The sequence below is a fragment of the Microcaecilia unicolor genome, chromosome 2 (genome assembly GCF_901765095.1).
Source record: "Microcaecilia unicolor chromosome 2, aMicUni1.1, whole genome shotgun sequence".
NCBI classification, from domain to species: domain Eukaryota; kingdom Metazoa; phylum Chordata; class Amphibia; order Gymnophiona; family Siphonopidae; genus Microcaecilia; species Microcaecilia unicolor.
The window spans coordinates 497,386,749-497,411,028 of record NC_044032.1 but is presented as its reverse complement, the minus strand read 5'-3'; the positions used below and the strand labels follow the sequence as shown (position 1 = coordinate 497,411,028).

The 24,280-nt window shown below is 43.5% G+C and overlaps 1 long non-coding RNA gene across 1 annotated transcript in view; it reads right to left on the bottom strand.

The window, feature by feature from the left end:
• Window positions 1–5,903: 5,903 nt before the first annotated feature.
• LOC115462590 overlaps window positions 5,904–24,280 on the bottom strand; it is a 30,099-nt gene continuing 11,722 nt past the window's right edge. Inside the window, exons 2-3 of the long non-coding RNA XR_003940895.1 lie at window positions 6,668–6,772; window positions 5,904–5,963 (exon numbers count right to left, since the gene is read on the bottom strand). This is a non-coding gene — a long non-coding RNA (uncharacterized LOC115462590). The remainder of the gene's footprint in view (window positions 5,964–6,667; window positions 6,773–24,280) is intronic.

Genomic DNA, 24,280 nt, shown 5'->3' with positions numbered 1-24,280 from the left:
GAGGTAGAGGAGGAATTAGTTAGAAGGTATTAGGTAAGGTCGTGTTAGAGGTGTTTTGAAGTGTTTGGGTGGTATACGGAGTAATTTGTCTCATCAAGGATTATTTTTGTAGGCCTTGTTGAAGAGATATGTCTTCAAAGATTGGCGAAAGCTGGTTAAGTTGTCCGTGGTTTTCAGGGTCATGGGTAGTGCGTTCCATAACTGTGTGCTTTTGTACGCAAAGGTAGTAGCGTATGCCTGTTTGTATTTAATTCCTTTACAGCTGGGGAAGTTCAAATTGAGTTAAATCGCTTATTCGGGGCTAAGTGGTCATTTTCAGTGGCACTTAACCAGTTAGTGCAGCTGAAAACGTCCGGGTAGCGCCTAACTGAAACCTGACTATTTTGAGGACATTCTGGGGTGGAGTCATCACTTGACTGGGCCTATATTCAGCACTTAACTGACTAAGGTCACCATCAGGGCTGGCCCATGGCAAGATGCTGCCTGAGGTGGAGCTTGCATGCTGCCCCCCCCCTAGTGTTTTATCTGGTCACGGTGACTTTCCAAACCTGGTAGCAGCAACGATTCCCATACGCCGCCTTGCCGCCGCTGGCACCTGCCTCTTCCCTTCACTGCGGCTGCCTGAGTGAAACAGGCAGCCGCAGTAAAGGGAAGAGGCGGGTGCTGGCGGTGGCAGGGCAACGTATGGGAATTGTTGCCGCTGCCAGGTTTGGAAAGTCATTGTAACCAGGTAAAACACTGCCCCCTGAGATGCCGCTCCTAAAGCGGGCTGCCTGAGGCCCCCATCTCAGGTGGCCTAATGATTGGGCTGCACCTGGTCACCACATAAGAATCAGTCCTATCTTTATGCTGTGGTGAATAGCCGGTGAAGTGCTGAATATCAACACTATGCTTTAACCGGCTTCGGAATCCTGGAATTTCAATGCCGAACCCCAGGCATGGTACGGCATTGAATTTTCAGGCATAATGCTGATAGTGGTCAGCAAAATACTGAGCACTGCTGGCTGAATATTGATGCCACCCCCCCCCCCCCGCAACTTTATCTAGGCACATATTTGGGTCTGGTCAAAGTCTTTGCAACTGGATATATCTGGAAATTCAGCACTGGTATCTACTATACATATGCTCTAGTGCTGAATATCCAGATATTTATTTATATTTTGCTCACACCTTTTTCAGTAGTAGCTCAAGGTGAGTTACATTCAGGTACTCTGGCTATTTCTCTGTCCCAGGAGGGCTCACACTCTAAGTTTGTACCTGAGGCAATGGAGGGTTAAGTGACTTGCCCAAGAGCACAAGGAGCAGCAGTAGGATTTGAACCAGGCACCTCTGGATTACAAGACTGGTGCTCTAACCACTAAGCCACTAGGCCACTCCTCCAATCATGGCAGCTGGTGTTTAAAAAAATATGGATTGCCACTCACTGAATATTGACCTGCTAGAATATGAGATAATATGTCATTGAAGGACTCCCCTAAGCGCTGCTCACCAGGAGGTTAGCAAGAATTCTGACAGGAAATCACCTGCCTAGTGTTGACCTACAATAATTTCCATAAGTTCTTGACATGTTATTTACAATACCAGGGGTAGAAGATCTTTTCACAACTCACTATTTGCCCTGCCATCTATTAAGGGTGTAAAGAGATTTAAAATGTTGGATAGGCTTCTTGCAGTTCAAGCATCAAGGTCTTGGAGTACTTTTAATATTTGTTTTGCTGTTCAGTTATCTTTTTTTCTTATTTAAGAAAAATGTAAAAACTTATCTTTTTAAGAAGTTTGTTAAGATTAATTCTTGAACTAAGTTTCTCTGCTCATTTCTTTGCTTCCCAACATACTTTTTTTTAAATTATTGTATAAAAGTATATTGTAATGTAAGTCTTATCTCACAGAAACAAAAAATTTAAACACCCTAAGGACAATCCCAATATGTTGTCCTAGAATTGGTACTGATTCTGCATTGGTATTAGTAGGTAAAGAATATTTCAGTTCTGGTTTTGCTTTTGCTGCATGTGTGGACATGTTGTTACAATTCCTTTTAAAACAGGAACTGCAAATTCATACATGCTATAGATGTCTCCCTTCAGACATGCAACTGTATTGCAACCCTATTCTGCTCTCTTATTCAACAACCATTGCTTACTAACAGTAGTAAAGTAACAGAGATTTATCGCTGGCCACTCTAGTATTTTGTGTTTTCATTTCCTGCTAGTCTCAGTGTGTTCCTGTTACACGTTGCCAGTGGTTGATTTGTCTCTGTTTTGTCTGTGTCTTGGATCAGCATCAGTGCCGCTGTTATGTTACAGCTGACTTTGTAATTCTGCTGAAACCCTGCTTGACTCTTCTGATCATCACAGTTGCAAATAACCTTTTGGAAATTTGTTCTTTTCTTTATGGATCACTTTTGTTTTTATTTTTTCTCTGGTTGTGTAACTTCTGAGTCACTTACCTTCTCAGAAACTGTTTGGATTCTTGGTTTTTCTGGTCATGTTTTTGATTTGCTAGGCTGGTTTGTTTTACTACATCTTTTACACCTTAGCACAAAGACCTGCTATGTCTTTTGATCCTTGTTGTAGACTGGGGTTGGGGAGTGGGGGTGGGGGAAGAAAGGATTCATTAGATTCTTCATATAACTTCTAAAGCTCACAAAATCTGTTTGTGCTTTCTCTTTATACCTGAAACCCATTGGAGTAGAGGAGTGGCCTAGTGGTTACAGCCAGAGGTTTTGGCATCCAAAGGCAGGGCCGCCGAGAGACTGAGCCGGGCCCGGGTAAGGCCACCCCAGTCCCCCCTCCAGGTCAGGATCACCCCACCTCCCCTCAATCGCTACTGCTGTCGCCTCCCTCTCCCGCTCACAGGCTGCCAGCGCCACAGTGCCCAGTCTCCACCTACCTTCCCTCAGCGCCCTTCTGCCTGCCATTTTTCCTCCTTCATTAAAAAAAAAAATCTTGAAATCGGCAGCGCAGCGCCTTCTGTGTGAAAGCGGCAGATTGCCTTGGGTGGGCCTTCCCTCACTGTGTCCAGCCCTCGCGGAAATAGGAAGTTACATCAGAGGAGGGCAGGACACAGTGAGGGAAGGCCCGCCCAAGGCAATCTGCCGCTTTCACACAGAAGGTGCTGCGCTGCCGATTTTGAGATTTTATTTTAATGCAGGGGACCGGGTGGCAGACAGAAGGGAGCTGAGGGTAGGCAGGTGGAGACTGGGGACTGCGGCGCCGGCGGCCTGGAAGCAGGAGAGGGCGAGAGACCCCGGCGCTGGGCCCTACTTGGAGTCCTGGGCCTGGGGAATTTTGCCCCCCCCGCCCCCCCTCTCGGCAGCCCGGTCCAAAGATGGCCAATTCAAATCCCACTGCTGCTTCTTGTGATCTTGGGTAAGTCACTTAACCCTCCATTGCCTCAGGTACAAACTTAGATTGTGAGCTCTCCAGGAATAGGGAAATACCAAGTGAACCTGAATATAACTCACCTTGAGCTATTACTGAAAAGATGTAAGCAAAATCCAGCTTTCAAAAAAACAACAAGACACATCTGGTTGCCATCCACAGCTCTTGGATAAAACCACTAAAAAATATCTTGAAGAATGCACAACATATCCTGGACAGTGATGCCCTCAGTGGCAACCCTATCCTGACTTATTGACAACAACCTAATCTCAACCTAATACATATCAGCAAACATAGACCACACCACCCAGCTATGACACCAACTCAGGGGACCAGGCACTGCCAGAAACCCAGATGCATTATGGATAATGCTATACTAGGACCCAACAGCATTGACTACCACATTCTAGGCTCATTCACATGATCTTATTTATTTATTTATTCCACTTTTATCCCACATTTCCCCACCAATTTGCAGGCTCAATGTAATGTAATATACAGGAATGGTCTTCTATTATCTACACTGGACAAACAGGCCAGTCCCTAAGAAAAAAAAATAGATAAAAGTCTGACACCTCACAGTGGCGTACCAAGGGGGGGGGGGGGGTGGGGACGGTCCGCCCTGGGTGCACGCCGCTGGGGGGGGGGGTGCCGCAGCGCGCGCCTGTCTGCTCCCAGTTCGCTATGCTCGCTAAATTCTCTCGTTCACTGAAGCAGCTCCCTCCTTCTGCCCCAGAACAGGTTACTTCCTGTTCCGGGGCAGAGGGAGGGAGCTGAAGCGAACGAGAGAATTTAGCGAGCGTAGCGAACTGGGAGCAGACAGGTGCGCGCTGCGGCACCCCCCCCAGCGGCGTGCACCCGGGGGGGTGTCATTTCGTGGGGGGGGGGGGGCGTGCTGCACCCAGGGGGGGGGGGCGCATCGGTGATCCGCCCCGGGTGCCATCGAGGCTAGGAACGCCACTGACACCTCAATGATAACATCCAAAAGTCAAGCAAGTCAAACTTCTAGGACACTCTCTGTCTGACTTTAAGGTTACCATCCTCTAACAAAGAAACTTTACAGGGCCACTAACATGAAATTACTGAATTATATCTCATAAAAATTTCTAAGAAAAATCAATAATTAAAAAAAAAAGCTTGACACTATCACCCTAGACCTGAATAGGAGGCAATGATCATGTCCACTATCAGGTGTCAATGGGCTTAACTATTCTCAGATTATCCTGCCATTGTATTCTCTCATCCATCGCTGTTATTAGTTAGCTTGGGGGTCCTTTTACTAAGGTGCGCTGAAAAAATGGCTTGCAGTAGTGTAGGCACAGGTGTTGCCGAAAATGAACGTGCGGCAAAACGAAAATTGCTGCGCATCCATTTTGGGTCTGAGACCTTACCGCCAGCCATTGACCTAGTGGTAAAGACTCATGTGGTAACCGGGTGGTAATGACCTACACACGTCAAATGCCACTTGGTGCGCGTAGCTGATGTGCGCCGAAAACAAAAATATTTTTGGGATGCGCATAGTGGATGCGCAATAAAAATGAAATTACCGCAAGGGCCATGTGGTAGCTGGGCAGTAACTCAGAATTGGTGTGCATTGGGTGCGCATAGGTGCTTACATGGCTTAGTAAAAGGGCCCCTTAATTATGATGTTATTATCACTCACTTCATGCTCTGCACTTTTTCATAGAAATGATTAATCAAATTATACGGACACGATACTTCAATGCAGGGATATCACATCATAGTTCACACAAAATCCCAGAAATATAAACATTAACAGCTGCAATTCACCTTTTGAACCACATCTCCTGGTCGCTGCATCAATCGTTTAGGGAGCTGGTGTGGACAGTGAAGAAGCAGATTTCAACTCCACTTGCAACATGCTATTTCAACATGGCCACTCCGGCCACTTCACATCTCTTCCTGCCTTCAACGGTTCTAATCGTGGCATGCTTATTTCTCCTGGTCTGGATGGGTATTACACCTGCTCCCCATCATGGTTTGCCTTGCCGATAGTTGTTCAAGCCACTCTGAACCATCTCAGCATCTGGAATCTACCTAAGACCAGCCTATCTCTGAAAGCAAACTTCAGAAATCCCACATATTACCTACAGTCCTTCCTAATAAAATGTCCATAGCACTTTTTTAGTCTCTCTTACCCATTCCCTATTTCTTCTAACACTGTTCCTTCTATCCTATTTCATGTAATTGTAATTGTATTACAACTGGTCTGGCTATAGCCTTATCAGTACATTGTAAGCCACTTTGAGTCTGCATACCTGAGGATAAAGTGGGATATAAATGTGCTAAATAAATACATAAATAAATATATTAAACATCTCTTTATAGAAAAAGTTTTTTCTGAGTATAAAAATATTGCAAACCTAAAGCATTTTAAACTTTTATGCAGTGGTTGCTGAATCGTTATCAGTCCAATTTTAAATTTTTATCAACATTTTTTTCTTCAAGAACTGTAAATATTTTCTTCTCCAACATAAATACGTAGGTTTTTAGCACTGTTGTCAACATTCGGACTTGCTGCCAACATGGCCAAGTTTTGATCCTTCTTCAGGGTACAGTCCGCTATAATGAAGACAAAACCAATTAAAAAAAAATAAAGTTTCAATAAAAAAAAAAACAACAACAAACATATACTGGTGACTAGCACTTACAGCATACTGAGCCAACTCTTTTTCACTAGCAGTCAAAATGGCAGCAGGGTCCTACTGCTGCTACTAAATAGGCAGAGGAACATATCACATGATCAGCATGAAAGAACACTATTGGTTAACACAGTCCCATTCTAAAGTTAACCATTCCAGTCTGGCATTTAATCCATAAGGGTACACACATTTTAGCTGGAAAAATCCAATGTTGCTCTTTATAATTAAGTTTTCCATGTCACTTCTGTACTCTGTATACTTTCTTTGCCCCATGTATCCAATCAATTAGAGAGTAAAAAGAGACCACATAAATCACTTCAACAAAATATATATACTCTTTTCCAAAAACTTTTACAGCTGATAGTACTTCAACACATCAATATTCAAATGGAGTACAATCAAAAAAAATTTGAAAGGGAAAAAGCCTCCTTTTCCGCTCCTCCACCCTTATTTTTAGTATAAAAGGTGACAAGATATTTACCGGGTTTAGATTCTTCATAGGCATAAAAAACCCTTTCAGAAAAGATTACTAAAACTTCATTTGTCTTCAATTTAAAGGGACCAGAACATGTGACTTTAAATAAAGAGAAAATGATACACAAATGCAAAGAAAAGCAAATTTACCTTTGGTGAAAGGGTACTCTTTAGCTTATAAAACTTCAGTCTCATTGACTGTGGCCAGAGTTTTTCCATAATCGCTGTATCAAGATGTGATGAAAAGATTCTTATCTGTGAAATAAATCCAGATCAAAAACATTAATACCCCCTATTCAAAAAAGCAGAAATGTGCTAATAAAAAGTCCATTCATTGGAGCATGCTTAAAAATTGAGTGAAAAAGTAGTACTTGCCAGCTTTATAATGCACCCATCTCTCAGTGTCCTCTGACTCCCGCATATTCTCTCCAGTAGCACAGCCATGGGGGGGGGGGGGGGGGGGCCCTGGGGGACCAGGACCCCCAAAACCACAGTACCCTGAATGGCTGGCAGGAATGCCCAAACCGTGTTTGCTGGAGAGCTCCTAGCCCTAACCTCTCCTGGTTTAAGTAAGTCAGTAATGGTAATGAGCTGAAATGAGCTAAACTAACCCAATAATTGAAGAGTGTGTGGTGACAAGTGTGTAGCTTTCTTTTTTCTGTTTAAAGTGGAGAAAAGGACTTCAGTAATCACCGCTTGGCAACAATGCACTCAATGCACTCAAATGCCAGCGTAATTTTGACTCCGTTTTTATCACTGGTCAAAAAACTCCACTTGTGTGTAGAGCCAACGGGGCTCACCGGCAGTGAAAGCACCAACCAGAAGGAATGTTGCGCTATTTATTTCTAACGCATAATTACATGGTTATATTATCCCATTAAGTGTTGTTGCTGTCAATCTATCTAGTGCTATAAATAGCGCAACATTCCTTCCGGTTGGTGCTTTCACTGCCGGTGTCACATGAGTGGTGGACGCCATTTTGTAAGGTTAGTACCTGTGGTTTTTTACCTCACCGCAGATTATCTGTTAGCTACAGCTTTCACCATAAATGTTTATGTGATTTTTTTGTGGTACTTCTGTTCTAATTTCAGGCATCGTGATTTGCCACCAGTTACTTGGCCCCCTGAGGAAGCTTAGATTGTATAGTGAAACGGTGAGCCCCGTTGGGCATGATTGAAAAAGCTAAGTAACATTACTACTTGATTCAGCAACTGTTTAGCATCACGATTCAGATTATTATTATTATTTACAGGGTATAGTAAACCCTACACGTAGCCCTTATCTACACATAAGTGGAGTTTTTTGACCAGTGATAAAAACGGAGTCAAAATTACGCTGGCATTTGAGTGCATTGAGTGCATTGAGTGCATTGTTGCCAAGCGGTGACTACTGAGGTCCTTTTCTCCACTTTAAACAGAAAAAAGAAAGCTACACACTTGTCAACACACACACTCTTCAATTATTGGGTTAGTTTAGCTCATTTCAGCTCATTATCATTACTATAGTCAATTCTTTTTTTGCTGAATTTTGTCCAGTATTATCTGTAAGTAAGTCAGTGACATGCTATCCAGCTGCCGATGCTGGCACTCATCATGCATGCTCAATTTGCACACATGAACTAAGGATGTACGAAGAATCCCAACATTGGCAGCTAGAAATCAAACCACCAACTTTCTCACAATGGGGGAGGTTCGGGCCACGGAGCTCTTCAGATGGTGCGATTTGGGCATTCCTGCCAAAATAGATATCATTTTTAACATGGGGGAGGGAGAGCAGAGAGTAATGGGTGGCTCCCCAGTCTACCCTTGGCCCCTCCCCAAAATGGGCTACCGACTATGCCCCAATTCACTCCATCTTCATGTGTATTCTGAGGAGCATGATAGTTACACAGTGAGAATTCTTGTTTAATGCACTGAAGAAAGTGGAACTACAGCAACCTGCTATGGCAAACATCTAGCTCCAAGCATTGCCAGAAAATTAAACAAGCCAGAATTTAAGTTATCCATTGCTGATATGGCATCATGCTATTTTGTGAAGTACCTAAATCTTTTTTTTTACATAAGAACATAAAAACATAAGCATTGCTATACTGGGACAGACCGAAGGTCCAGCAAGACCAGCATCTTGTTTCCAACAGTGGCCAATCCAAGTTACAAGTACCTAGCAAGATCCCAAAACAGTACAATATATTTTATGCTGCTTATCCAAAAAATAAGCAGTGGATTTTCCCCACGAGCATCTTAATAAAGGCTTATGGACTTTTCTTTTAGGAAGTTATCCAAATCTTTTCTAAACCCCACTAAGCTAATTGCTTTTACTACATTCTCTGGCAACTAATTCCAGAGTTTAATTACATATTGACAAAATATTTTCTCTGATTTGTTTTAAATTTACTACTTTGTAGCTTCATTGTATGGCCCCTAGTCCTTATATTTTTGGAAAGTGTAAACAAGCGATTCACGTCTACCCATTCCACTCCACTCATTATTTTATAGACCTCTATCATATCTCCCCTCAGCTGTCTTTCTCCAAGCTGAAGAGCCCTAGCCGCTTTAGCCTTTCCTCATAGGGAAGTTGTCCCATCCCCTTTATCATTTTCATTCTCTTTCTCTGTACCTTTTCTAATTTCATCATATCTTTTTTGAGATGCAGTGACCAGAATTAACACAGTTTTTGAGGTGCGGTCACACCATGGAGCGATACAGAGGCAATATAACGTCCTCATTTTTGTTTTCTATTCCTTTCCTAATAATACCTAACATTCTATATGTTTTGTTAGCCGCTGCCGCACACTGAGCAGAGGTTTTCTACATATCATCAATGATGACACCAAGATCCCTTTCCTGGTTGACTCTTAATATGGAAATTTGCATCACATAGCCATAGTTCAGGTTCCTCTTTCTCACATGCATCACTTTCCACTTGCTCAAATTAAACATCATCTTCCATTTAGATGCCCAGTCTCCCACTCTCATAATATCCTCTTCTAATTTTTCACAATCCTTTTGTGATTTAACAACTTTAAATAACTTCGTATCATCAGCAAATTTAATTACCTCACTAGTTACTCCCATATCTAGATCATTTATAAATATGTTAAAAAGCAGCGGTCCCAGCACAGACCCCTGCGGAACTCCATTATCTATCCTTCTCCATTGAGAATACTGAATATTTAACCCTACTCTCTGTTTTCTTACTTTTAATCAGTTTTTAATTCACAACAGAACACTGCCTCCTATCCCATGACTCTCCAATATCCTCCAGAGTCTTTCATGAGATACTTTGTCAAATGCTTTTTGAAAATCCAGATACACAATCAGCCTTATTTTCGAAAGAGAAATACGCCCATATTTCGACCCAAATCAGGAGATGGGTGTCTTTCTCCCGTGGGCGCCCAAATCGGTATAATCGAAAACCGATTCTGGGCGTCTTCAACTGCAATCTGTGGCGGAAACGGGCGAAGTTGACGGGGGAGTGTCGGCGGTGTGGTGAAGGCGGGACTGGGGCGTGTTTATCGGCTGAGGAGAGATGGGCGTCTTCGGCCGATAATCGAAAAAAGAAAGGCATTTTAGCGCGAATTTGGGTCACTTTTTTTTTACCCTTTTTTTTCAGGAACAAGTCCCCAAAAAGTGCCCTAAATGACCAGATGACCACTGGAGAGAATTGGGGATGACCACCCCTGACTCCCCCAGTGGTCACTAACCCCCTCCCACCAACCCCCCCCCAACTTTAACAACTTTTTTTTTCCAGCCTGTATGCCAACCTCAAATGTTATACCCAGCTCCATCACAGCAGTATGCAGGTCCCTGGAGCAGTTGTTAGTGGGTGCAGTGGAAGTCAGCTAGTTGGACCCAGGCCCCCCCCTACCTGTTACACTTGTGGTGGTAAATGGGAGCACTCCAAACCGCCCCCAAAACCCACTGTACCCACATCTAGGTGCCCCCCTTCAGCCATAAGTGCTATGGTAATGGTGTAGAGTTGTGGGCAGTGGGTTTTGGGGGGATTTGGGGGGGGGGCTCAGCACCCAAGGGGTGGGAGCTATGGACTTGGGAGGTATTTTACTTTTTTTTTAATTGTTACAAGTGCCCCCTAGGGTGCCCGGTTGGTGTCCTGGCATCTGAGCTGGGCGCCTTCGGTTTCCATTATCGCTGAAAAACGAAACCGCCCAGCTCAAATCCACACAAATCCGATGCATTTGCCCGGCACAAACCGTATTAACGAAAAAAAAGATGGACGCCCATTTTTTTTTCGAAAATACGGTCTGGTCCCGCCCCTTCACATACCTGTTCTCGGAGATAGACACCCATGGGCGTTCGCGTTTGATTATACCCCTCCACGTATACCAGGGAGCACTGAATGGTTACAAGCAGTTCTAGTATAGGAGGAACTGGTAACAAACCCTCTCGTGCTATACTGCATCATTTGCATCCATATTACATTTAAGAATCCCATTAAATGTCTTATCCTTTCTAATTTTTCTTATAAGGAAGAGCTAGTATTTGACAAGATTATTATCTGCTATTTTGGGCAGGCGGCCTAGAGGAAGAATATAGCTGCTTTCATTGTCAGATGTAAACACATCTCTGGAAACATCTTCTGGCAGCTCAGCTAAAAATAAATGTGCTGTGTAAGCCCATACACACATCTCACAGGCTGGTCAAGCCATTTATTTACCCAGGCAAATGACTTTGAGAAATGTTCTTCCCCTCCCCCCCTCCTTTTACATTCCAGACAAGTCACAGTCTTCCTGGCTGCTCAGCCTGAGGCACTATTACACACAGAAGAATGCCATTTATAGGGCTCAACTCTTTATCATCAGTCAAAGACTATAGGCCCAATATTCAAAATGATTTAAATGGCTTGTACAGGGTGAACTGGGCATTTTCAGTGACACTTAACTGGATAGTGTGGCTGAAAATGGCCAATTAGCACCCAACCAAAACTGGCTATTTTGGGGGCATTCTAGGTGCAGAGTCAGCATTTAACTGGTTAAGTGCCAATTTTCAGCACTTCACCGGCTAGGATAAACATATAAAGTGGACTGCATAAAATACAGTCCTATATTTATGCAGTTCTCAAGTACTGAATGTTGTACTTAACCAGCTATGTTTTTGCCGGCTCCAGAGAGGGGCTAAACCAATTGGACAGCATCAGCCTGGGATGTCCCGCCCATTCACTATTGGAGGGGAACACCAGGAAGTTCGGATCCAATCAGTTCACAGCTCTAAAGTGATGTCATCAGGGAAGCCCTGCAGGGAGGAGGAGTTGGGACAGCAGTCAGCCAATGAGAGTCCATCTTCAGGGAGATGGGCATTCTAGGATATCAGCCAGCCAATAGAAGGAAGCAGCAGGAACAGCTGGGGGTGGAACCAAGCCCTGATGCTGCTGAGCGATTCCTCACAGAAGAGCCAAGTGCAGTAGAGAAGATTTCCCACTTTTTCCCAGCAGTGGGAGGCAGGGAGCTGCAATACAGGTATGCCCATCCAAAAAAAAGCGTTTTTGTGCTTGGAAAAAAAAAAAAAAAAGGTTAAATCTACTGCTGTCATATACGCAACTTGTCTGCGTGTATGAGAGCCGTCTGTAGCATGTGCAGAGCAGCCACGCATAGCGATTGACTGTTCCGCACATGCTCAGCTCACCAACTTGCTTCCCCCATATCGCATGCAAATGAGCTGGGTCGCAAAAACAACGAGCAGCTCATTTGCATGTGATTTTCTTTGTGAATCCCTCTGTGTTTCTAAATCTGTAAATTTTTACCGATTTGGAAAAACAGACAGATCCTTAACGGGACCTTTGTTCATCTAGCTCTGAGTGCATAACTTTATACTCAAAATTCCACTAAACCTTTAGGGATTGATATTCAAAGCAATTTAACCTGCCAGGAGAGGCTCCTGGATAGTTAAATTGCGTGTGCAGAGCTATCTGTTGATTTTCAGAGGCACTGAACCATGGTGCTGCTTAATATCAGCACTAGTCACCAAAGTGAAAACTGGCTATTTTGTAGGTAAGTGCTAATATTCAGCACTTAACTGCCTAATGGGTCCATTTACCAATCTGCGGAAAAAAAAAGGCTAGTAGCAGGGCCATTTTTCCAGTGTGCCAGGACCCTTTTTACCACAGTGGGTAAAAAGTCCCCAGATAAACATGACCATGCGGTAAGAGAACACACGACATGGTCATACGGCTTGGAGCTCTTACTGCCACCCATTGAGGTGGCAATAAGGGCTCCCACGGTAACCCGGCGGTAACCAAGCAGCACATGGTGATGCCTGATTACCACCGTGTTACTGCTATGCAAACCATTTCTGGGAGTTTTCTTTTCCCCTCAGAAATGACGCGTGCTCGGGGCTGAACTACCGCTGGCAGCTTCGTTGGGCCAGCAGCAGTCCTGATTTAGTGTTCGGTAAGCCCGCATTGGGCTTACTGACACTTTGTAAACGACCCCCTAAGTTAACTGAACTATAGCAGTGTGAGCGAGTGAGAGGCCTGGAGTCTTCACAAATATAGCTATATAGGGTTGCAGGTAAAATAAAATCACTTTATTGCTGTAGTCTAATATATCTAAGCCTGTTACTTCACAGGCCTTAACACTGTATCAATGAAGTCTCTCTCTTTCTCTCCCACAAGTCACAGGAAAACACCCTTAATGGGGCTGGCTTCTGGATAAGCCCAAATACAGTGGCAGCAGTTCAGAACAGTCATTCACTAGCACTGTCTTGGGTCCTGTCTGGACACACTCAAAAATCAGTTTCTCTCAGAATATAACTCAAGGGTAACTCCTACCTTGGCAGTCTTCCTTGTATACCTAACTCATGGAGGCCAAGACTTGAGCACTGCTTCCCAACCCAGGGAAACAACTGAGCTATGACTACATCCAGTGCATTTTGTCTAGCAAAAAAGGTGCCGGTACTCAAATGCCAGGCCACCCTTCAGGAGTGGAGTGATCATTGAAGGACTCACCCCACAATAGCCAGGACCCCTGCAACCAGTCATAAAATCTATGACAAGGCAAAATGTGTATGTAGAACCTGAGCTCTTTCATTAAAATACGAGAACCATGGGTCAAGTTTAGCAGACAGTGGAAAAGGTGCCGGTACTCAGTACCCCCAAGCACCCCCTCAAAAAAAGCCCTGGCTACATCTCTTCCCTCACAGTCTCCTAGCGTAACCTAATCAGTATACATTGGAAGGTCTTGGCTTCCCCTCAGGTACTACAGTCCCAGTTGCCACTCCTTTGGAGGATTCCTTACTCAGGGCCTCCTTGATCTGCTCTGCTTCAGAACCTTTAACCTCCAGCCTGACTCAGCAGGTGGCTCAGTTTCAGTATCAGTGAGGACTGTTCATAAGAAAACCTGCCTTGCTACCACATGCTCCCTCATAGTCCCATATTTATCCAGTTTTGCTTAGGCAGTTAAATGCTGAATATCACACTTAACTAGATAAGAGATAGCTGAATGCATAAACCTGAATATTAATGCTGTGCCTGGACATGATCTGACATTGAATATCCAGGGATAATGCTGCCCCTGGCCAAAAAAAAAAAGCTTACCACTACCAGATGAATATATATCCCTTAAATTTAGAAGCATAAAAAATGGGTGGCAACAGGATGAATTTAGGGTAGGGAAAAAAGTTAGAAGCTTACCACTGATTTTTAGCACTAGGCTGTTATATTAGGCTCATAAATCTAGGCAAAGCATTGATAAAGAAGGCTAAAAGAGAATACGAAGAAAAACTTGCCGCAGAGGCAAAAACTCATAGTGACAATTTTTTCAGGTACATCAGAAGCATAAAACCTGTGAGGGAATCAATGAGACTGTAAGATCATGAAGGAGCAACAGAGGCACTCAGAGAGAACAAGGCCACAGTGGAGAGATTGAATTAATTCTTTGTTTCAGTCTTTACAGAAGAAGATGTAAGAGATCTATCTGTACCAGAAATGGTTTTCAAGAGCAATGGTGGGGAAGAACTGAAAGAAATCTTGGTGAACCTGGAAGACATACTGAGCCAAATCGACAAGTTAAAAAGTGATAAATCACCTGCACCAGATGGCATACACCCAAGGGTACTGAAAGAACTCAAACATTAAATTGCTGATCTGATGTTAGTGATCTGTAACCTGTCATTAAAATCATTCGTAGAACCTGAAGATTGGAGGGTAGCCAAAGTAATACCGATTTTTATAAAGGGTTCCAGGGGTGATCCAGGAAATTACAGACTGGTAAGCCTGACTTCAGTGCTGGGCAAAATAATGGAAACTATTATAAAAAATAAAATTATGGAACATGTAGACAAACATGGTTTAATGGGTCAGAGTAAGCATGGATTTAGCCAAGGGAAGTCTTTCCGCAACAACTTTCTTTGAAGGCATGAATTAACATGTGGATAGAGGTGAGCTGGTTGATGTAGTGTATCTAGATTTTCAGAAATCTTTTTACAAAGTTACTCATGAGAGACTCCTGAGGAAATTAAAAAGTCATGGGACAGGAGGCAATGTCCTTTTATGGATTAGTAATTGGTTATTGACAGAAAAGAGAGAGTAGGGTTAAATGAACATTTTTCTCGGTGGAGAAGAGTGAATAGTAGGGTGCCACAGGGATCTGTACTGGAACTGGTGCTATTTAACATATTTATAAATGATCTGGATATTAGAACAATAGGTGAGGTGATTACATTTGCAGAGGACACAAAATTATCAAAACACATGCAGACTGTGAAAAATAGCGGGAAGAGCTTAGAAAACTGGAAGACTGGAAGACTTAGACATTGTTGCAATCACGGAGACATGGCTCAATGGTTCCCATAAATGGGATGCAAACATACCAGGCTGTAAACTATTTAGGAAGGATAGAGATGGTCGTAAAGGTGGAGGAGTAGCTCTGTATGTGAAAAATGATATCACAGCGACTGAAATGACAGGGACCTGGGGAAAGAAAGAAGCGATATGGATCACCTTAAAAAGAGATGATAGAACCTCTGTCCATGTGGGTATTGTCTACAGACCTCTGACATAATTGTAGGAACTAGATAAAGATCTGATCACAAATATTCAAAAGTTGGGAAAGAAGAGAGAGGTGCTGTTGCTGGGAGATTTCAATCTGCCAGATATAGATTGGAAAGTTCCATCTGCGGAATCGGAAAGAAGTAGAGAGATTGTGGATGCTTTTCAAAGTGCTCTGCTCAGACAAATGGTGACGGAACCCACAAGGGAGGGAGCAACACTGGATCTGGTGCTCACAAATGGGGATAGTGTGTCAAATGTCCGAGTGGGTGCCCACCTGGGCAGCAGTGACCATCAGTTTGGTTTGATATGACAACTGAAGTGGAGGGCGGCCACTCAAAACTCAAAGTCCTGGATTTCAAGCATGCTGACTTTAGTAAAATGGGGGAATACCTGAGGAAGGAGCTGATGGGCTGGGATGACTTACGAGAACTGGAAGGACGGTCCAGGCTGAAAGAAGCTATAAATATGGCCGCAAACCTTTATGTAAGGAAAGTAAATAAAAGCAAGAGAAAAAGGAAACCGATATTGTTCTCCAAGCAAGTGGCTGAGAAAATAAAGGCTAAAGAGTTGGCATTCCTGAAATACAGAAAAACTCAAGAAGAGGAACACAAAGAGGAATACCGGATGAAACTGAAAGAAGCCAAGAGAGAGATATGTCTGGCGAAAGCGCAAGCGGAAGAACAAATGGCTAGAAATGTAAGGAGGGGTGACAAAAATTTGTTCAGATATATTAGTGAAAGGAGGAAGACTAAAAAGGGAATTGTGAGACTGAAAGATGCAGCGAACCGCTATGTAGATAATGATGAAGAAAAAGCAAATTTGCTAAATAGATACTTTTGTTCTCTTTTCACAGAAGAAAATCCTGGAGAAGGACCACGATTGACTGGCAAAAGTACATAAGAGAATGGAGTGGATATAGCACCGTTCACGGAAGAGAGTGTGTATGAACAACTTGAAAATCTAAAGGTGGACAAAGTCATGGGAACGGATGGGATCCACCCCAGGATATTGAGGGAGCTCAGAGAGGTTCTGGTGGGTCCTCTTAAAGATTTGTTTAATAAATCCTTGGAGACGGGAGAGGTTCCGTGGGATTGGAGAACAGCGGATGTGGTCCCTCTTCACAAAAGTGGTGATAGAGAAGAAGCTGGAAACTACAGGCCGGTAAGCCTCACTTCAGTTATTGGAAAAGTAATGGAAGCGATGCTGAAGGAAAGGATAGTGAATTTCCTGGAAGCCAATAAGTTGCAAGATCCGAGACAACATGGTTTTACCAAAGGAAAATCGTGCCAAATGAATCTCATTGAATTCTTTGTCTGGGTGACTGGAGAATTGAATCATGGACGTGCTATAGACATAATCTACTTAGATTTCAGCAAAGCTTTTGACACGGATCCCCACAGGATGCTCTTGAATAAACTTGACAGGCTGAAGATAGGACCCGACGTGGTGAACTGGATTAGGAACTGGTTGACGGACAGACGCCAGAGGATGGTGGTTAATGGAATTCGCTCAGATGAGGGAAAGGTAAGTAGTGGAGTGCCTCAGGGATTGGTGCTGGGGCCGATTCTGTTCCATATATCTGTGAGTGACATTATCAAAGGGTTAGGAGGTAAAGTTTGCCTTTTTGCAGATGATACTAAGATTTGTAACAGAGTGGACACCCAGGAGGGAGTGGAAAACATGAAAAAGGATCTGCAGAAGCTAGAAGAATGGTTTAAAGTTTGGCCATTAAAATTCAATGCGAAGAAATGCAAAGTGATGCACTTAGGGAATAGAAATCCACGGGAGACATATGTGTTAGGTGGTGAGAGTCTGATATGTACAGACGGGGAGAGGGATCTTGGGGTGATAGTATCTGAGGATCTGAAGACGACGAAACAGTGTGACAAGGCGATGGCCGTAGCTAGAAGGCTGCTAGGCTGTATAGAGAGAGGTGTGACCAGCAGAAGAAGGGAGGTGTTGATGCCCCTGTATAAGTCGTTGGTGAGGCCCCACCTGGAGTATTGTGTTCAGTTTTGGAGGCCGTATCTTGCTAAGGATGTAAAAAGAATTGAAGCGGTGCAAAGAAAAGCTACAAAAATGGTATGGGATTTGCGTTACAAGACGCATGAGGAGAGACTTGCTGACCTGAACATGTATACCCTGGAGGAAAGGAGAAACAGGGGTGATATGATACAGACTTTCAAATATTTGGAAGGTATTAATCTGCAAACGAACCTTTTCCGTAGATGGGAAGGCAGTAGAACTAGAGGACATGAAATGAGATTGAAGGAGGGCAGACTCAAGGAAAATGTCAGGAAGTATTTTTTCATGGAGAGAGGTGGATTCTTGGAATGCCCTCCCGAGGGAGGTGGTGGAGATGAAAATGGTAACAGAATTCAAAAATGCGTGGGATAAACATAAAGGAATCCTGTTCAGAAGGAATGGATCCTCAGAAGCTTAGCGGAGATTGGATGGCAGAGCCGGTGGTGGGAGGCAGGGCTAGTGCTGGGCAGACTTCTATGGTCTGTGCCCTGAAAATAGCAGATGCAAATCAAGGTATACTCATAAAGTAGCACATATGAGTTTATCTTCTTGGGCAGACTGGATGGACCGTACAGGTCTTTCTCTGCCGTCATCTACTATGTTACTATTGTTACTATGTAAAAGGCAAATGAAATTTAATATGGACAGATGCTAAGTGATGCACACTGGGAAGAATAATCCAAATCAGAATTATCTGATGTTAGGGTCCACCTTGAGGGTCAGCACCCAAGAAAAAGATTTAGATATTGTTGTAGACAATACGCTGAAATCTTCTGCCCAGTGTGCAGCTGCAGCCACAAAAGCAAACAGGATACTAGGGATTATTAGGACAGGGATGGTAAATAAGACAAGGAATATTATAATGCTGCTGCATTGTTCCATGGTGTGACCTCACCTTGAGTATTGTGGTCAGTTCTGGTCACCGTATCTCAAAAAAAGATATATCAGAGTTAGAAAAGGCTCAAGGAACAGTGACCAAAATGATAAAGGGGATGGAACTCCTCCTGTATGAGGAAAGGATAAAGAGGTTAGGGTTCTTCAGCTTGAAAAAGAGATGGCTGAGGGGGGGATATGATTGAGATCTACAAAATCCTGAGTGGTATAGAACAGGTAAAAGTGAATTGATTTTTCACGCTTTCAAAAAGTACAAGAACTAGAGGACACTCAATGAAATTACATGGAAATACTTTTAAAACAAATAGGAGGAAATATTTTTTCACGCAAAGAATAGTTAAGCTCTGGAACTCATTACCTGAGGATGTGGTAACAGCAGTTAGCATATCTTGGTTTAATAAAGGTTTGGACAAGTCCATAGTATACCATTCAGATAGTCATCAGGGAGCCACTGCTTGCCCTGGGATTGGTAGCATGGAATGTTGCTTTTTGGGTTTCTACCAGGTACTTGTGACCTGGATTGGCCACTGTTGGAAGCAGGATACTGGGCTAGATTGACCATTAATCTGCTATTCAATCAATATTGCTATTCTTATTTTCTTAAATGAATGCCAGGCCTAAATGTAACTTAACCTCCTAAATTAAGATGAATTTTCAGCTGAAAACTTAAGGCTCTTAAATTTGAAGAAAATAGGTCACACATTTATGAACCTAACTGAGAATCATTATTTAGAGCTCAGCTTTTTAAAGATATCTAAGATTGAGGTCCCTTTAGCATTTTGGGAGATCTCCCTGCCTGTTACTCACATGTTGCAGTGTTACCTTTAAAAAAAAAGCCTAGCAGCTGAAATGAGAAATTCTAATTGCCTCAAAAAATTCTTACTATTAATAATAACCGTTGGTTGAATGTGGACTTGAGTGCTCACTTGCGCTTATGGATTCAAGCGCATTGACTTTTCAAGATAAAGTACATTGTGAAAAAGCTTTGGCCCATATTCAAGTTTTGGAGAGAATCGGTGCCGTCAATCTTTTTGATCTTCACAGTCTCTCAACCTTTTATGAGCATAATAACAGCATTATTAGTAGTCTTAATACATTTTTGAGGCAATTGGAAGTTGTCTTACGTTTCAGCTACTTACATTTTTTGTTATGTGATACTCCTTGCTTTCCAGTATAAAGTGTTTCCCATAATTCTATGTAGGCAGTGTTTCCTTGACAGCTGGGCTCTGATCTCTCTAGCTTCCTCTCTACCAAGTGCCTGGTTCCTCTAATTGGGCCCAGCTGAAGCCTTGGTAAGGTCGTGACCAGTCTGCTTCCCAGAACCCTCTGCCCCCCTAGGGATTCTTGTTGTTTCTCATGCATTTTCTTTTTTTAATGTAAAGCAGATTATTTCTCTCTAGAGTGAAGCTAGATGTTATTTTGTAGAAGTAGCCAGTAACTCTGAGTTCTCCCAGGCAGTCTGGCTGCTAATGATACAAACCTCATCAAAATAGGCTTGTGTTTGATATACATTAACAATATAGAGTATCTATGGAGCCCATCATGGCTATTGCAAAGGATAAGCAACAAGGCTGACTGCCTAGATGGCCAAGCCAGAATGGGCATCTTATCAATCTTTTACTGAGTAAATTAGAACATTAGAATAAAAGTGCTGCCATACTGGGACATCAAGTCCAGTATCCTGTTTCCAACAGTGGTCAATCCAGGTTACAAGTACCTGCAAGATCCCAAAACAGTACAATATATTTTATGCTGCTTATCCTAGAAATAAGCAGTGGATTTTCCCAAGTCCATCTTAATAATGGCTTATGGACTTTTCTTTTAGGAAGATATTCAAACCTTTTTTAAACCCTGCTAATCTAACTGCTTTTACCACATTCTCTGGCAACGAATTCCAGAATTTAATTACACAATGAGTGACAAAATATTTTCTCCAATTTGTTTTAAATGTACTACTTTGTAGCTTCATTGCGTGCCACTTAGTCCTAGTATTTTTGGAAAGAGTAAACAAGCAATTCACGCCTATCCGTTCCACTCCATTCATTATTTTATAGACCTCTATCATAGCTCCACTCAGCTGTTTTTTCTCCAAGCTGAAGAGCCCTAGCTGTTTCAGCCTTTCCTCATAGAAAAGTCATCCCATCCCATTTATCATTTTTATCGCCCTTCTCTTTACCTTTTCTAATTCCACTATATATTTTTTGAGATGCGGTGACCGGAATTGCACACAGTATTCAAGGTGCGGTCACACCATGGAACAATACAAAGGCATTATAACATCCTCATTTTTGTTTTCCATTCCTTTCCTAACAATACCTACCTTTCTATTTGCTTTCTTAGCCGTTGCTGCACACTGAGAAGAGGGTTTCAACTTATCGCCAACGATGACACCTAGATACTTTTCCTGGTCGGTGACTCCTAATGTGGAACCTTGCATCATGTAGCAATAGTTTGGGTTCCTTTTTCCCACATTCATCACTTTGCACTTGCTCACATTTGCCATTTGGATGCCCAATCTCCCAGTCTCTTAAAGTCCTCTTGCAATTTTTCACAATCCTCTTGCGATTTAACAAATTTGAATAGCTACACCTGTCCTTCCAACTGTCGCCCCATCTCTCTCTTCCCTTTCCTATCCAAGATAGTTGAATGTACTGTTCACCACCATTGTCTTGATTTTGTTTCATCTCAAGCTATTCTTGATCCACTTCAATCTGGCTTTCGCCCTCTTCATTCAATTGAAACAGCACTTACCAAAGTCTCCAATGACCTGTTCCTGGCCAGTTACTTCTTGCAACACTGTCCTCTTTTGGGTTCCAAGGCTCTGTCCTCTCCTGGTTCTCCTCTTATCTCTCCCGCCGCACCTTCAGGGTACACTCTCATGGATCTTCCTCCACTCCCATCCCACTATCTGTTGGAGTTCCCCAGAGATCTGTCCTTGGACCCCTTCTCTTCTCAATCTACACCTCTTCCCTAGGCTCACTGATCTCATCTCATGGTTTTCAGTATCATCTTTATGCTGATGACACCCAGCTATATCTCTCCACACCAGACATCACCGCGGAGACCCAGGCCAAGGTATCGGCCTGCTTATCCGACATTGCTACCTGGATGTCCAACCGCCACCTGAAGCTGAACATATCCAAAACCGAGCTCTTCGTCTTTCCACCTAAACCCACTTCTCCTCTTCCTCCACTCTCTATCTCAGTTGATAACACCCTCATCCTCCCCGTCCCATCTGCCCGCAACCTCGGAGTCATCTTCAACTCCTCCCTCTCCTTCTCTGCGCATATCCAACAGACTGCCAAGACCTGTCGCTTCTTCCTCTTCAACATCAGCAAAATTCGCCCTTTCCTATCTGAGCACACCACACGAACTCTTGTCCACGCTCTCATTACCTCTCACCTTGACTACTGCAACTTACTCCTCACCGGCCTCCCACTTAGCCATCTATCCCCCCTTCAATCCATTCAGAACGCTGCCGCACGTCTTATATTCCGCCAGAACCGATTTACTCATATCACCCCTCTCCTCAAGTCACTTCACTGGCTTCCGATCAGATACCGCATACAATTCAAGCTTCTCCTCCTTACCTACAAATGCACCCGGTCTGCGGCTCCTCACTACCTCTCTACCCTCATCTCCCCCTATGTTCCCACCCGTAACCTCCGCTCAGAGGACAAATCCCTCCTTTCAGTTCCCTTCTCCACCACTGCCAACTCCAGGCTCCGCTCATTCTGCCATGCCTCACCCTATGCCTGGAACAATCTTCCTCAACTCCTACGCCAAGCCCCCTCCCTACCCATCTTCAAATCTCTGCTTAAAACTCACCTCTTCAATGCTGCTTTCGGCACCTAACCTTTCGTGAAATATAGTATGCCCTATCAGACTGACTCTACACTTGTCTTTTGACTGTACACTTGTCTTTAGATTTACACCTGTCTTTTAGATCGTACACTTGACTTTAGATTGTACACCTGTCTTTTAGATTGTAAGCTCCTTGAGCAGGGACTGTCCTTCCATGTTAAATTGTACAGCGCTGCGTAACCCTAGTAGCGCTTTAGAAATGTTAAGTAGTAGTAGTAGTAGTAGTAGTCTCTATTCTATCCTCATCCTTCTCGATCTATCTGCTGCTTTTGACACTGTTGATCACTGCCTACTTCTTGATACGCTGTCCTCACTTGGAAGTCAAGGCTCTGTTCTTTCCTGGTTTTCTTCTTATCTCTCTCATTGTACTTTTAGTGTATACTCTGGCAAATCCTCCTTCACTTCTATCCCACTATCAGTTGATGTACCTCAGGGATTTGTCCTGGGACCTCTTCTTTTCTCCATCTATCCTTCTTCCCTTGGTATTCTGATCTCATCCAATGGTTTTCAGTATCACCTTTATGCAGATTACTCCCAGATCTATCTTTCCACACCAGAAATTTCAGCAGGAATCCAGGCCAAAGTATCAGCCTGCCTGTCTTGACATTGCTGCCTGGATGTCTCACCACCATCTGAAACTAAAAATGACCTAGTCTGAGCTTCTTATCTTTCCCCCTGTGGACAATACTCTTATCCTTCCTGTCTCATCAGCTCGTAACCTTGGGGTCATTTTCAACTCCTCTCTCTCCTTCTCTGCACTTACTACTACTACTACTACTACCACTATTTAGCATTTCTATAGCACTACAAAGCGTACGCAGCGCTGCACAAACATAGAAGAAAGACAGTCCCTGCTCAAAGAGCTTACAATCTAGTAGACAAAAAATAAAGCAAACAAATCAATTAATGTGTAGAGGAAAGAGGAGAGGAGGGTAGGTGGAGGCGAATGGATACAAGTGGTTACGAGTCAAAAGCAATGTTAAAGAGGTGGGCTTTCAATCTAGATTTAAAGATGGTCAAGGATGGGGCAAGACGTAGGGGCTCAGGAAGTCTATTCCAGGCATAGGGCGCAGCAAGACAGAAGGAGCGAAGTCTGGAGTTGGCAGTAGCGGAGAAGGGAACAGATAAGAAGGATTTATCCAGGGAATGGAGTGCACGGGAAGGGGTGTAGGGAAGGACGAGTGTGGAGAGATACTGGGGAGCAGCAGAGTGAGTACATTTATAGGTTAGTAGAAGAAATTTGAACAGGATGCGAAAACGGATAGGGAGCCAGTGAAGCGACTTGAGGAGAGGGGTAGTATGAGTAAAGCGACCCTGGCAGAAGACAAGACAGGCAGCAGAGTTTTGAACCGACTGGAGAGGGGAGAGGTGACTAAGTGGGAGGCCAGCAAGAAGCAGATTGCAGTAGTCCAAATGAGAGGTGACAAGGGTGTGGATGAGGGTTTTGGTAGAGTGCTCAGAAAGAAAGGGGCGGATTTTACGGATGTTGTAAAGAATGAAACGACAGGTCTTGGCGATCTGCTGGATATGAGCAGAGAAGGAGAGAGAAGAGTCAAAGATAAACCCCAAGGTTTCGAGCTGAGGAGACAGGGAGAATGAGAGAGCCATCAACAGAAATAGAAAATGGGGGGAGCGGGGAGGTAGGTTTGGGGGGGAAAATGAGAAGCTCGGTTTTGGTCATATTTAATTTCAGGTGGCGTTGAGACATCCAGACAGCAATGTCAGACAAGCACGCTGAAACTTTGGTTTGGATGCAAGGTGAGATATCAGGGGTAGAAAGGTAGATTTGGGAGTCATCAGTATAGAGATGGTAGGAAAAGCCATGGGATGAGATTAATGAACCAAGGGAAGAAGTGTAGATAGAAAAGAGGAGGGGACCAAGAACAGAACCCTGAGGTACGCCGACAGACAGAGGGATAGAAGTAGAAGAGGATCCACCAGAGTGAACACTAAAGGTGTGGAGGGAGAGGTAGGAAG